Source organism: Papio anubis, chromosome 8 (assembly GCF_008728515.1).
Source record: "Papio anubis isolate 15944 chromosome 8, Panubis1.0, whole genome shotgun sequence".
In the NCBI taxonomy this organism is placed as follows: domain Eukaryota; kingdom Metazoa; phylum Chordata; class Mammalia; order Primates; family Cercopithecidae; genus Papio; species Papio anubis.
The window spans coordinates 78,471,445-78,484,300 of record NC_044983.1 but is presented as its reverse complement, the minus strand read 5'-3'; positions in this window follow the sequence as shown (position 1 = coordinate 78,484,300).

Genomic DNA, 12,856 nt, shown 5'->3' with positions numbered 1-12,856 from the left:
AACTCCATCTCTACAAAAAATACAAAAATTAGCCGGGCATTCTGTTGGTGCATGCCTGTGAGTTCCAGCTACTCGGGGGGATGAGGTGGGAGGATCACTTGAGCCCAGAAGGTCAAGGCTGCAGTGAGCTGAGATCACGCCACTGCACTCCAGCCTGGGTGACAGAGCAAGGCCCAGTCTCTTAAAATGAATAAATTAAAATAAATTAACACATGACAGAAACCTGGGTACTCAATAGCCTGATCAGTCCTCTTTAACATTAAATGTTTCTAAGCCTTGGCATTGAAGTCCTCCTTCTTGCAATCAGAATGCCATTTGATATGTAGCATATAGTTACTGATTTTTTTGTTATGGGATGGCTTTCTAAAAAAGTTATTAGACAACAAATGTGATAACTTGCAGTGACCAAAGTAACAGATATATTCTGGAATAGTTACAAAAAATGAATGCTGCAAAAAGTGACCAGCAAAAGTAAATTTAATGTAGTAAGATATTAATTAGTCCAGTATTAGCTAATAAATAAATTAAATGAATATATACTCCGCTTTGGATTACTTATATGTACATTTAGAAATGTATTTATTTGAGGGAAAAGTATAGCTTTCGTTCAAATAAACATGGCATTTCAGTGTATAGTTTTAATAAATGCTAACTTGTTTCAGTCTACAGAAGAATGTGGTTAAAAATATAGAAACTAATTTTACAGTGGGGTCTAAAATTCACCATTTTAAATTTCGGTGTGGTATAAATTACGTATTAGAACAGAAAAGTAATATTAAGCCAATTAAATTAATAACATGTAAATTAGTGATTATTTTGAGTATTGTTATAAAGAAAAAAACAGATAATTTGAACATCCATCAATAAAGGCATGAGTGGACAAATTATCATGCTATTGCCTGAGGCATTATTGCCCTGGTTGCTGTCTAGTGATACTCCTCTTCATTCCTAACCATGTCAACTTTTGGTTATAAATGAAGGAATGAATTACATTTACCTTATACATTTACAAACAGAGTTCTCATTTAGATTCCACAATAAGCAGCACTTGTGTAATATTCAAAGGCAAAAGAGAAGAGGAAAGCATATTCTCTGCTGGAAAAGATACTGGCACCTAGGCAGATATGAAGCATGAAGGAGCTTCCAGGTGAGCTCTTATAAATAATCTTCAGCTGAGATAATTGATAGGCGCATCCTGTGATTTGGAGCCTTACTGGTTTTTTGGAAGCTGGAAGAGGTTCTCATTATTTACCACCCCCCTATACTTCCAACTGTTTTTTAAACATCTAATTTACTTTATCATATTGCTCCTGCTAAAATAAGTAATTCCAACCCTTGAAGCTAAAATACAATTATGCATGTTTTAAAATTAATGACTTAAATCTGTATGCATTGGCATGGAAAAAAGATCATAAAATATTATTGCATAAAAACAAAAACATGCTACAAGAATGATAAATGTTTTATTCAGTTTGTGAAATTATGAAACTGTTTTGATAAACTTCATTCTCACAAAATCTGTTTATACTAAGAAACGTCTTTGTGAGGATGATTCTGGGAGTAGAATGATAGACGGTCAAAAGGATAATCTTTATTTATCTCTAAATTATTTAAATAATAATAGGAGACTTAGAGATTCTGGAAATATCTGGAAGCCATTTTATGACTTTGAGAAAAATCAAGAATATGAAAAGTACACTCTACTCAAGGTAGAAAAGACATGCAGTGGGCATTTGAGGACAATAGGAATCATTAGGAGAAGCTTATTTAACCTTAGCGTATGTCTGGACTTTTCAGTTAAGTGAAGGATGATTTTGCATATTTTTAAAGCCAGTATGAGTCTGGCATTCTTATACTTACAAAAGAAAGATTCCTAAATAATACGGAATAGGAGATTGATATTTAATTGTAGACTTTGATAACCTAAGGATACACTCTATTCCGTATTGGGAGATTGGAAATAATTTTTAGTAAAAAGTATATTAAATTGTTTGCTGTAATAATGACTTACAGTATTTACTTCTAAAAGCAATAGCTTAGGAGGTTTGGAGAAAATGATAGATTCTGGATCATTCTGATCACACGTTTATAGTAGTCAAATATTATCTACTTTACTACAAACAGTATATACTGACATAATTGCAATACCAAATTTTGTAACAAATGTCAATATTTGGTATAGTTGTGCAAACTATGGAAATGCGAGAAAATCAGACTCCTCATGTACTATAGTTGGAAAGTTGTTTTATATATCCATTCTTGAGGCTAGTTTGACAGTACATAAAATTAAATTTGCTTATATTGTGTCCGGAATTTGTTCCTTCCAGTGGGTTCTTGGTCTTGCTGACTTCAAGAATGAAGTCGCGGACTCTTGTGCTGAGTGTTACAGTTCTTAAAGATGGTGTGTCCAAAGTTTGTTCCTTCAGATGTTCAGATGTGTCCAGAGTTTCTTCCTTCCAGTGGGTTCCTGGTCTCACTGACTTTAGGAGTGAAGCCGCAGACGTTTGCAGTGAGTGTTGGAGCTCTTAAAGGTGGCACCTCCAGAGTTGCTTGTTCCTCCTCGGGGGTTCGTGGTCTGGCTGACTTCAGAAGGGAGGCCACAGACCTTCACGGTGAGTGTTACAGCTCATAAAGGTAGTGCGGACCCAAAGAGTCAGCAACAGCAAGATTTATACTGAAGAGCAAAAGAACAAAGCTTTTACAACATTGAAGGAGACCTGAGAGGGTTCCCGCTGCTGGCCCCAGTGGCTTACTTTTATTCCCTTATTTGGCCCCACCCACATCCTGCTGACTGGTCCATTTTACAGAGTACTGATTGGTGTGTTTACAAAGCTTTCGCTGGACACAGAGCACAGATTGGTGTACTTACAATCCTTCAGCTAGACAGAAAAGTTCTCCAAGTCCCCATCTGACCCAGAAGCCCAGCCTGCTTCACCTGTCAATATCATGTGCCTAACAACATCTGAGTTTATATCCCAGGCAGTCTCATTTAGGAATTTTTGTAATAGACCATGACATGCCTGTGAAAATGTTCATTACATCAGTATTGAAAAATATAGTATCATCTTCTTGGGAGCAATCTAGATTTCTAATGAGTAAATATAATGAGGTAGATGTACACCATAGAAAAGCATTGAAAACAGCAAACGGGGTGTTCACAGTGATCTGTATAGGTCTTAATATAGTGGTGAATGAAAATATTAGGAGACGAAATCTGTAGGGCAGTGCCATTTCTATAAATTTTTATCAATTTGTATAAATTTATAATAAATATATATTAAAAATACATACTTCTAGAAACTACTTAAAAGCTCAAGCGTCCATTTCAAGCCACCTGCAGTAGTTCTCTGTGGGAGGTAGAGTGGAGTGAAAGTGGAGAATATGGACAAAGTAAAAGGATATAAACAGAAGTTAAATAAAAGGGGAGTTTTGCATGAACTGCTGATTGTATTATTTCTTAAAGTGAGAATGATTAATTCCACTGTTGTCCCGGTGAAACATATTATTAATAATAATAAAGTAATATACCTGAAGATCAAGGATTTGAACTCAGAATTATCTGACATCAAAATTTATGCTTGTTTCATTGCACCACGTTGCCCTTAAACCTGACTCAATTGACAAAATAAAATCATAAAAAATAATACTATGGCAACTGCAATAAGACAAAAGGGTCTTTTCAAAATATCACAAAATAGTAATTTGACATCTCCTAAAGAATGGAATTCAAAGCCGACAATCATAGAGGTGATCTATCACAATCAAAATGTTGAGGATTTGGGGGTTGTAGGGTCAGCAATGAAATCACATTTTGTAGAGATTTATGATGGAATTTCAATTTAATTCTCTCCAGGCTATTAGTGGTAACAAAGGTTTGTTTCCACATATCCAGGGGCTTTGTGGTTAGCAATATATCATCCCACTTTTATTTTACACTCTTTCAATTGCTCTACGCTATAGTAAGGTCAAAAGTGCTGCTGTGAATATCTGCATCTTCCTTGAGTTATAAAGTACATAGATAAATACACTTTACATTGTGTATATAAAGAAAAAAATTGATACAAATAATCTACAATTTGCTATTATTTGAACATTTGTTACAGGTAGAATTTGGGATGAGTTCAATTAATATTTTCAACATGTCCTAAATAGGCAATATTACAATGTCCCTAATTTTTTTTTTTATTTTGTTGTCCTTTGCATATGCTACCTCCTTCCCCAAATACAAATTTAGACTCCATCCTATATCTGGATAACTTTAACCTCTCATTGTAATCATCGTGTCAATAGTTACAGATATTACCATTTGAGACTTCAGACTGGTGTTTCAACCCCTCCTTTGAGGGGTATGCACTTCATGCTTGACTCTACTATTCACTGTCCTGTTAATGAATGATTTATTTAGTTTTTTACCTAACTAGATAATGATATGCATGAAGAGAGATATGGTTTCTTGAATACTCAGTACATAATAAGTGTGCAATATATGTTGGTTGAATATACGGGTATAAATCAGTTTTGGAAAGATATAGTTTTATAATCTTAACATTTATAATACTGTACCTATCAGTGAGAGTTATAATTTAAAATTACCATTGAAATAAAATAAAGCACTAAAAAGCAATTTAGTGGTGCTTTGGGATATCTTGGTTCTTCATACATTTTATGATACTCAGGAAAGAAAGGTGACATAAATTTCTCCATGTCAGTCTAATGTGGCTCTGATTTTTAATGAGATACTTGGTAAAATAATATTTGATTAGTCCTCCTTACTTCTGTTTCCTAAATTGACCTCCATTGTTGTTTTCAATTCCTCTGTAATTTTCTGTTCAATTGGTGTTCGTTTATAAATTCATATACCTCTGTGAATTGTACTCCTGTATAGCAGTAAAGGAACTACAAGAATTTTTTCTTTCTTTTTTTTTTTTCTGTGTGAATCTTTCTTTTTAAGCCCAATTTCAGACTCTTTGGTACTGGATAGGTATCTCCCCTGGGAATCACTTCTAATTGTAACCTTCCTAACTCCTTATCTGCTCAAAACACACTCTTGCATAATATTCTTAATAATATACCATATTCCTTCCTAATACAGGTTTGAAAATATAAAGTTACATTTAAATTATCTTTCTTTCCTAGACCCTTTCTCTGATTACATTTTTTGCTGTTTTATTTCTACTTTCTAAAATACCTCACATTTATCAAATATTCAAATATTGAATCTCATCATGTATTATTTATTTTGGTTATTATTCATTTATTTATTCAACCAATATTTATCGAACATCTACTATGAGTCTGGAGCTGTTCTAGATACTGAGAATTCTATAGTCAATAGAACTGTCAATTCTCACCCCCCTCATGGAGCTTAAATTCTAAAAGGGTGAGGCAGATAACACAAAATAATAAATAAAATTCATACATTTCTTGGAGAGTGATAAATGCCATTGGGCAAAATGAAAGGGGGAAATGGTGATTGGGAATTATCAGTGAAAGAGTAGGGTGGGCTCTACCTTGAAAACTATTATAATAGCCCTATCTCTGGTATTCACAAAACCAGTCCTTCTTCCCTTCCCCCAATCATTCCACTACATCATTGACTATTTGATTTTCCTAAATCACAGCTGCCGGTATACCATTTGACTAATAAACCTGAAGTTGATCTCATGGAAGAAATGGCCTTATTACTTGTAATCTAGGCAAAGGCTTAACCTAAACAAAGTTCAGCAAAGTAAAAGAATTTTAACAATCTCTATTAAAGCACCAGCACATGACTTGTTTTCTAAGAAATATAGCATTTTTTTTTTTCATTTGTATGTAGAAGAGCTGGCCAACCAAGAAATTCTACTCTTAATTTATCTTATGCATTAGGAAAATACATGTTTAATGAGAAGAGACAAGTAAAATTTTCTTTGAGGAAAGTTTGAATTTGACCATGAGGGGTAGCACATCCACTCTGCCTTATTTGGATTGTTTGAAGTTTTGTGTAGATAAATAATGTTCAAAGGGAGATTTCTTCAATTCTTCTAGGTCTTTCACCTGGTATTCATCTCTCCATGTTTAAAACCTTTGTCAGTTTAATGTACTGCCTCTTGACTTCCTGCCCTGTCTGACATGAAATTAGCTTTGTATTCATTTCTATCTTCCCATTTCTGTCCCGCCAAATGGTATCCGCACTTATTTATCAATGCTAATTATTCTTATATCTCTGAAAACACAAATCAGTGTTGTCAAAATATACATTATTAGTAAATCACCACTTTTGTGCACCTCGTTTTTGCCAGGAATTAACATTTTGTTTGTTGGTTGGTTTTTGTATTGTTTTCCTGGTATCATTGTTCGTGGCCTGTGAGAAACCTTTTATGATTCTAGCAAAGATGGAAGGAGGATGCCGCCACTGGCATTTCCCACATGGAAATGGAGAAGGCAAGTTGTACAACACTCTTACTTTATGAAGAATTATGAATTCCTCCCCCCCACCCCCACAAATGCTTGTAGCCCCCTTGAAGAAAGACACTGAATTCCTTTCCCCCTGTGTTGTAATAGTAGTCCCTGGATTTTGTGTATTCTTTTCGCTTTGTTTACCTGAAGAATATTATAGAGAAACTTTCTTAGAAAAAGCACTTAAAAAGCATTATTGTTTAACTCTGAGATGTAATTTTCTGTCCTAAATATTGATTGATATTTTTAATGAATATAGAATACTGGTTGAAATTAATATTCTCTGAATAGTATAAGTAATTTTCCTATTAATTAGTTTAGCTGTTGAGAAATCTGTGTGAGGCGGGTTCTTCTTCCTAACTATATGATTTTTTATTCATTGATTTTTATTGTTTTTAATCGTCTCTGGAAGATTTTAGGCCATTTTCCTTTACTTGCATATTTTCAAATGTTATGGTATGCAATTTTTATGTCACTTTTAATTTTAGTTTTTTATTTTTTAAACTGTTCTTTGGAAACCATGAACCCTCTCATTCTGGAGACTCATAATATTTAAATTTAGTAAACCTCATTTATTTTTGATAATTTATTACCCCTTATTTTTACTGTTCTCTCTTCCAGAACCCTCGTAAGTTGAATGTTAGACTACTAAATGGGTTTCTTGAAATTTGTTCAAATTTTTTTTTTTAATGTATCCGTTCCAACATTCTAATTACTAAGAAACTGTCATTATTTACAGGTGAGTATATTAAATCATAAGTTTGAGCAACTTTTCATATCTTTTCATATGTTTGTATGTTTATTGGTCATGTGGAAAGTGCATTTATATAGTGCCCCCTAAAGTCTTTTGTTTATTTTCTTATTAGAATATTTGCCTTTTTTTTCTTATAGATGTGAAGGAATCTCTTTTATATTTTGAATATGTGTTACTTTTTTAGATACATATGTAAGTAATTTTTTTCTTTTTGCTCAAGTTGACTTCTGTCAGACTCTATTATAAAGAAGCTCAACATTTTTCTTTGTTTATAATTATTCCATTGTTTTAAGAAATGCTTATTATTTTCTAGATAATTTATTATCTTGCCTTTACATTTAAATGTAAAATGTATCAAGAATTATCTATAGGCTATATTTTATTTTTTACAACTGGATATCCAATCATCCCAGCACAGTATTTTTATTAATGGTCTCAGGCCACCATTCTTTGAAATCAAGTGCCTATATATATATATTGATTTGTCTTCTGTTTCTCTGTTCTAGTCTTCCAAAAAAATTATGTGCTATACTTTATTAAGGAGTGTAATATGAAAGAAAATATTTTAAAAATGTAGACTGAGAGAGAAAACAGAATATTGAGGTTATTATTCATCTGGCCACCATTTGCTATCAAGGATAACTGACTGCCTGATCAGACAGGCCACATCTTCAAAGACGCCTATAAACTACTGTATCTCATATTAGTATGTGTGTGACAAGAGGAGAAGAAATTATCTGCCAGTATTTATTAACTGTTGGTCAGAGTATGGCTCCACAGGGAGAAAATAGTTTCCTGCTGTAGGTTGCATTTGCACTGGCACAAACCAGACCCCACAGTTTCACAGGCCTCAGGAAAAAAATTAATCTCTGTGTAAAAGATGATAAGCATGACATGTTGTAAGGTGAGGCATTGTAGGATTTTACTCTGAGATGATATCTTGAGGGGGGGAAGAGGTGTTGTTCACTACAGTGGTGGATAGGAATAAAGTGACCAACTGCCCTAGTGAGGGAGAAAGCAAATGAGTATACATAATGATTCCTCCTGCCTTCACTTCTTCAAGTAAAACAGTATTTCCTCTTAAGATTGCAATAAACTGGTAAACTTGCCTACACAAACACACAGCTTGTTGGGTTATGGCTGGTATTTTACAAAATTCTAAACCAGTCTGCAGGAAACTAATATCTTAAAACCCTGAGCCAAACCGTCTATAAATTGTGTACGTTTCTCCTTTTGAAAATTTCTTCTTTAATGTCTCTCAAAATATTGTATGATTTTCTGAGTGGAAATAGTATTCCTCTTTAAAAATATTATTTCTACTTTACAATAGAGTCTGACTAACAGAAGTCACCTTGAGCAAAAAGAAAAAAAAAATACTAACATATATATCTAAATTTAGACATAATATTTATAATTTAATAATACATACAGCAATTTTGACATAATATTCTATATATATAGCCATGCATCAATGATGGGGATACATTCTGAGAAATGTGTCATTAGGTGATTTCATAATTGTGTGAACATCATAGAGTGTACTTACACAAACATAAATTGTCTAGCATACTACACACCAAGGCTATATATTGCAATCCATTGCTCTTAGGCTACAAATTTGAACAGCATATTACTGTGCTGAATACGGTAGGTAATTGTAAGACAATAATATGTATTCATGTCTCAAGATAGCTAAACATAGGAAAGATATAGGAACAAAAGGTATAAAAGATAAAAAATGGTATACTAGTATAGGGCACATACTATAAATATAGAGCTTGCAGTACTGGAAGTTCCTCTGAGTAAATCAGAGAGTGAGTGGTGAGTGAATGTGAAGGCCTAGGGCATTGGAGGCTTTGTAAACACTGTAGTCAGGCTATACTACATGTATTTTACTATTACAAATATACTACTACAAATGTTTTATAAAATATTTTTCTTACTTTAACAAATTAACCTTAGTTTAATTTTTTATACTTTATAAACTTTAATTGTTTTTAAATTTTGACTCTCGTAGTAACACTTAGCTTAAGACACAAACACATTGCACAGTTGTACAAAAATACTTTTCATCTTTGTATCCATATTCTATAAACTTCTTTCTGTTTTTAAAATTTTAAAAACATTTAACTTTTCAATATTTTGTTAGAAACTAAGATACAAAAACACACATTAGCCTAAACCTACAAGGGCAGGGATCATCAGTATCACTGTCTTTCATCTCCATGCATTGTCCCATTGGAATGTCTTCAAGGCCATTAACATATATGGAGTTGTCATCTCTCGTGATAACAATGCATTCTTCTGGAAGTATTCCTACAGGACCAACATGAGGCTGTTTCACAGTTATCTTTGTTTTTATGAGTAGAAGGAGCACACTATAAAGTACCAGTGAATAGTATAGTATAGTAGATGCACACACCAGTAACATATTTATTATCATTATCAAGTGTTATGTACTATACAAAATTGCATATGCTATACCTTTATATGACTGGCAGCATGATAGATTTGTTTACATCAGCATTGCCACAAACATGTGAGCAATGTGTTGTGCTATGACATTACCATGGCTATGACCTCACTAGGCAGTAAGAAATTTTTAGCTCCATTATCATCTTGTAGGACCACTTTCTTATATTCATTCATTGTTGACTGAAATGTATGCAGCACGTGATTCTACTTATTTATATGTAATTATTTTATATGTTATGATAATTTAAATGGTACCCCTTCATTTTAACACCTTGTAGCTAATGTATGGAGGGATTAAGATTTTTTATATTAACTCTTTATCCAGGAATCTTACTACACTTATTATCATTTATAATAACTGTAGAGATTATTTTGGATTTGCTATGCACAGACTCACTTAATCTCTGATTAATGACAACTTTTTTCTTTTTCTCCAATACTTATGGCTCTCCATTTTTGTCATACTAATCACTTATTGCTACACAAATATTAACAGATTAAAACAATGATAGGTTTTGGCCAAGAAATCAATTTGAGCAGAGCTCAGTGAATGTGGCTTTTCTTTTGTCCATGCACTCAAGCTGGGGTAGTTTGATGCCAGATCTAAGAATCCACTTTCAAATGACCTCATTTAGATGCTTGAGAACTTGTTGCTGGCTTTCAGCTGCAAGCTCGGGTGGGGCTGCAGTCGGGGAACTCAATTCTTCATCATATGGTATTCTCAATGGGTTATTTGAACTTACTCTGAACATGTGGGCTGGGAGCCAAAAGTGATCATACAAAAACAATAACAAAATACATGACATGTTAATGATCTATTGCTGAGATTTCTAATACATCACTTTTACCACAGTCTATTGGTTATGGTTCCATCAGTTTAAAGACAGGGGACCAAGATCCACATGTTGAGTGAATTTTAAAATTGTACAAGACCTCATTGAATGTTAGATGTTGTTTCAGCAATCTTTAAAACATTCAAGCTGCTCTATTGTAATATGGCAACTAAGACCTGTGAAACAGAACCCCAGGAGAAGGCATATTTTCCTTATTCTCTAATTTAAAGGAAAGCTTTTAATTTTTTTACCTTGAAGTATAATACTTTGTTCTAGGAATACTTATTTCTACTCCTTAGGAGATTTGGGATTTTCCTGATAAATTTTCTGCCACTGACTGTTTATCATTGAGATGAGGAATTGTATTCCTTTACAATGCTGGAGTCATTTTACTGATATGCTGTTTATAATCTTTGATTATGTATCTGTGATAGAAATTATAATTCACCTTTCTTATGTTGTCCTTTTCATACTTTTGTATCAAGCTCATGAAAACTTTGTAAAATAAGTCATGACATGAATTCTCCTTTTCCCCTTCTCTGTAAAATATTTCTGTAAGAATAATGTTATATTTTCACTAAATAATATTCTGTGAAATCATTTGTGTATTGGTTTGATTACAGATTTTCTTATGGCTTAAATTTAATACTTAAAAAATGATTCACATTTCTCTTTCACCTTGTGTCAGTTCTGGTAAGTTATTTTTATTTTTAGGAACTTTTCCATTTTCTCTGGATTTTCATATATACTAATATGGAGATATTAATAATACCCTCTTTTTTTTAACTATGTTTTTATTCTGTGTTGATAACCCCTCTTTTTAATTTCTGGCATTGGTTATTTGTGCTTAGTCTCTTATTGTCTTGCTTTGTTTCCTTGAGTATTTATGAATTGCACTATACATTACAAAGAACTAATTTATTTGTTGATTCTTTGCATTACAATTTCATTTCATTACTCTCTGATCTTCTTATAATTATGTCTTTTTTTCTACATTTGGTCAATATAATTTGTTGTTCTAATTTTCCTTATAGATCTCTTTTTTTCCTTTGTAATATATTGTCAGACAATATTAGTATGTACATTCAAATTGAGAATTGTTGTAATCTCCTGGAGAATTAAAACATTTTTATTATGAAATATCCCTCTTTAGTTATAGTATTGCTTTTCAGTGTAGATTTACTGTGTTTAACATGAACATAGTTACACAAACTGTACGTTGTTCAGTGATTGCAATGTTTGAGAAATTCCATATACCCAGGTTCCCAAAATAGTGGCATATGTAGCTATGGTACAATGATCAAATTAAGAATTTAACATTAGTACAATATCATTAACTAAATTACAGATTACAGTTTCTCCAGTTCTTCTAGTATTATCATTTTTCTCTTCCAGGATCTAATCTAAGATACCACAATATAATTTTTATATCTCGTTATTTTCCTGCTAAGTAGAAAAGTGACAGTCATTCCTAGTTCACTTTTATTTCTAATTGTATTGCATTTCATGTTTTCAAACTAAAATGTGCATGCTTTACTAGGCAACCCTTTCCCCTCCTCATCTTTTCAAACCCTGTACTTTAATTTTTGTACATCTATTCCTGAAAAATTGTCCAACGTATTGTTCACCTATTTGTCTATTAAGCTTTCTTTCTTGGCTCACCTTTATATTTCCATATTCCAGATCTTGGCTGGGTGATAGTTTACAACACTGATACTTGAATTTGTTCTAGATGTTTTGAGTGGGAATATCTCTTTTGTGCAAATATCTCTTTTGCTGTTACTTAAAATGGAATTCTCTAGTATTTTTACAACCAATCCAAACAGAGATGGTGGAATTACTCTATATCTCTCACCTCTAAAATAGGCCTATTAAACAGCATGTATGCATTCTTTTATTCACTTAACATTATTGAAGCTCTATATTGTGTTTTTAATTAATTGTATGCTAAATGCAAAGGAGTTGGGCTTGAGTTTTTTCATTTTTGTACAGGAAATACCCAGATAGTGTATATGTTGTATATATTTTCTATGCTGAAATAAAGTATCCTTTTCTGACATAAGTGTGATCAAGCATTCATCATTCAGATTTTTTTAGTATCTACTGTTCTACCATGCATGTAATATAACTCAATTATGGTATTGGGAATTTCAGAGGAAAACTCATAAACGATTAGTAATAATAAGACAGTTATGGGCAATACTAGAATTATACAATATGTTCAAAATGTGGAGCTATAAAGAGAATAGATGCTTGGCAATTTTCCTGGTTTCTATCTAGGAAAAATGTCTGACAGTGCTCCATCTGGAATATTTAGCAAAATGTATTTCAGTAGCTTGATAAAGATGGCATCGGA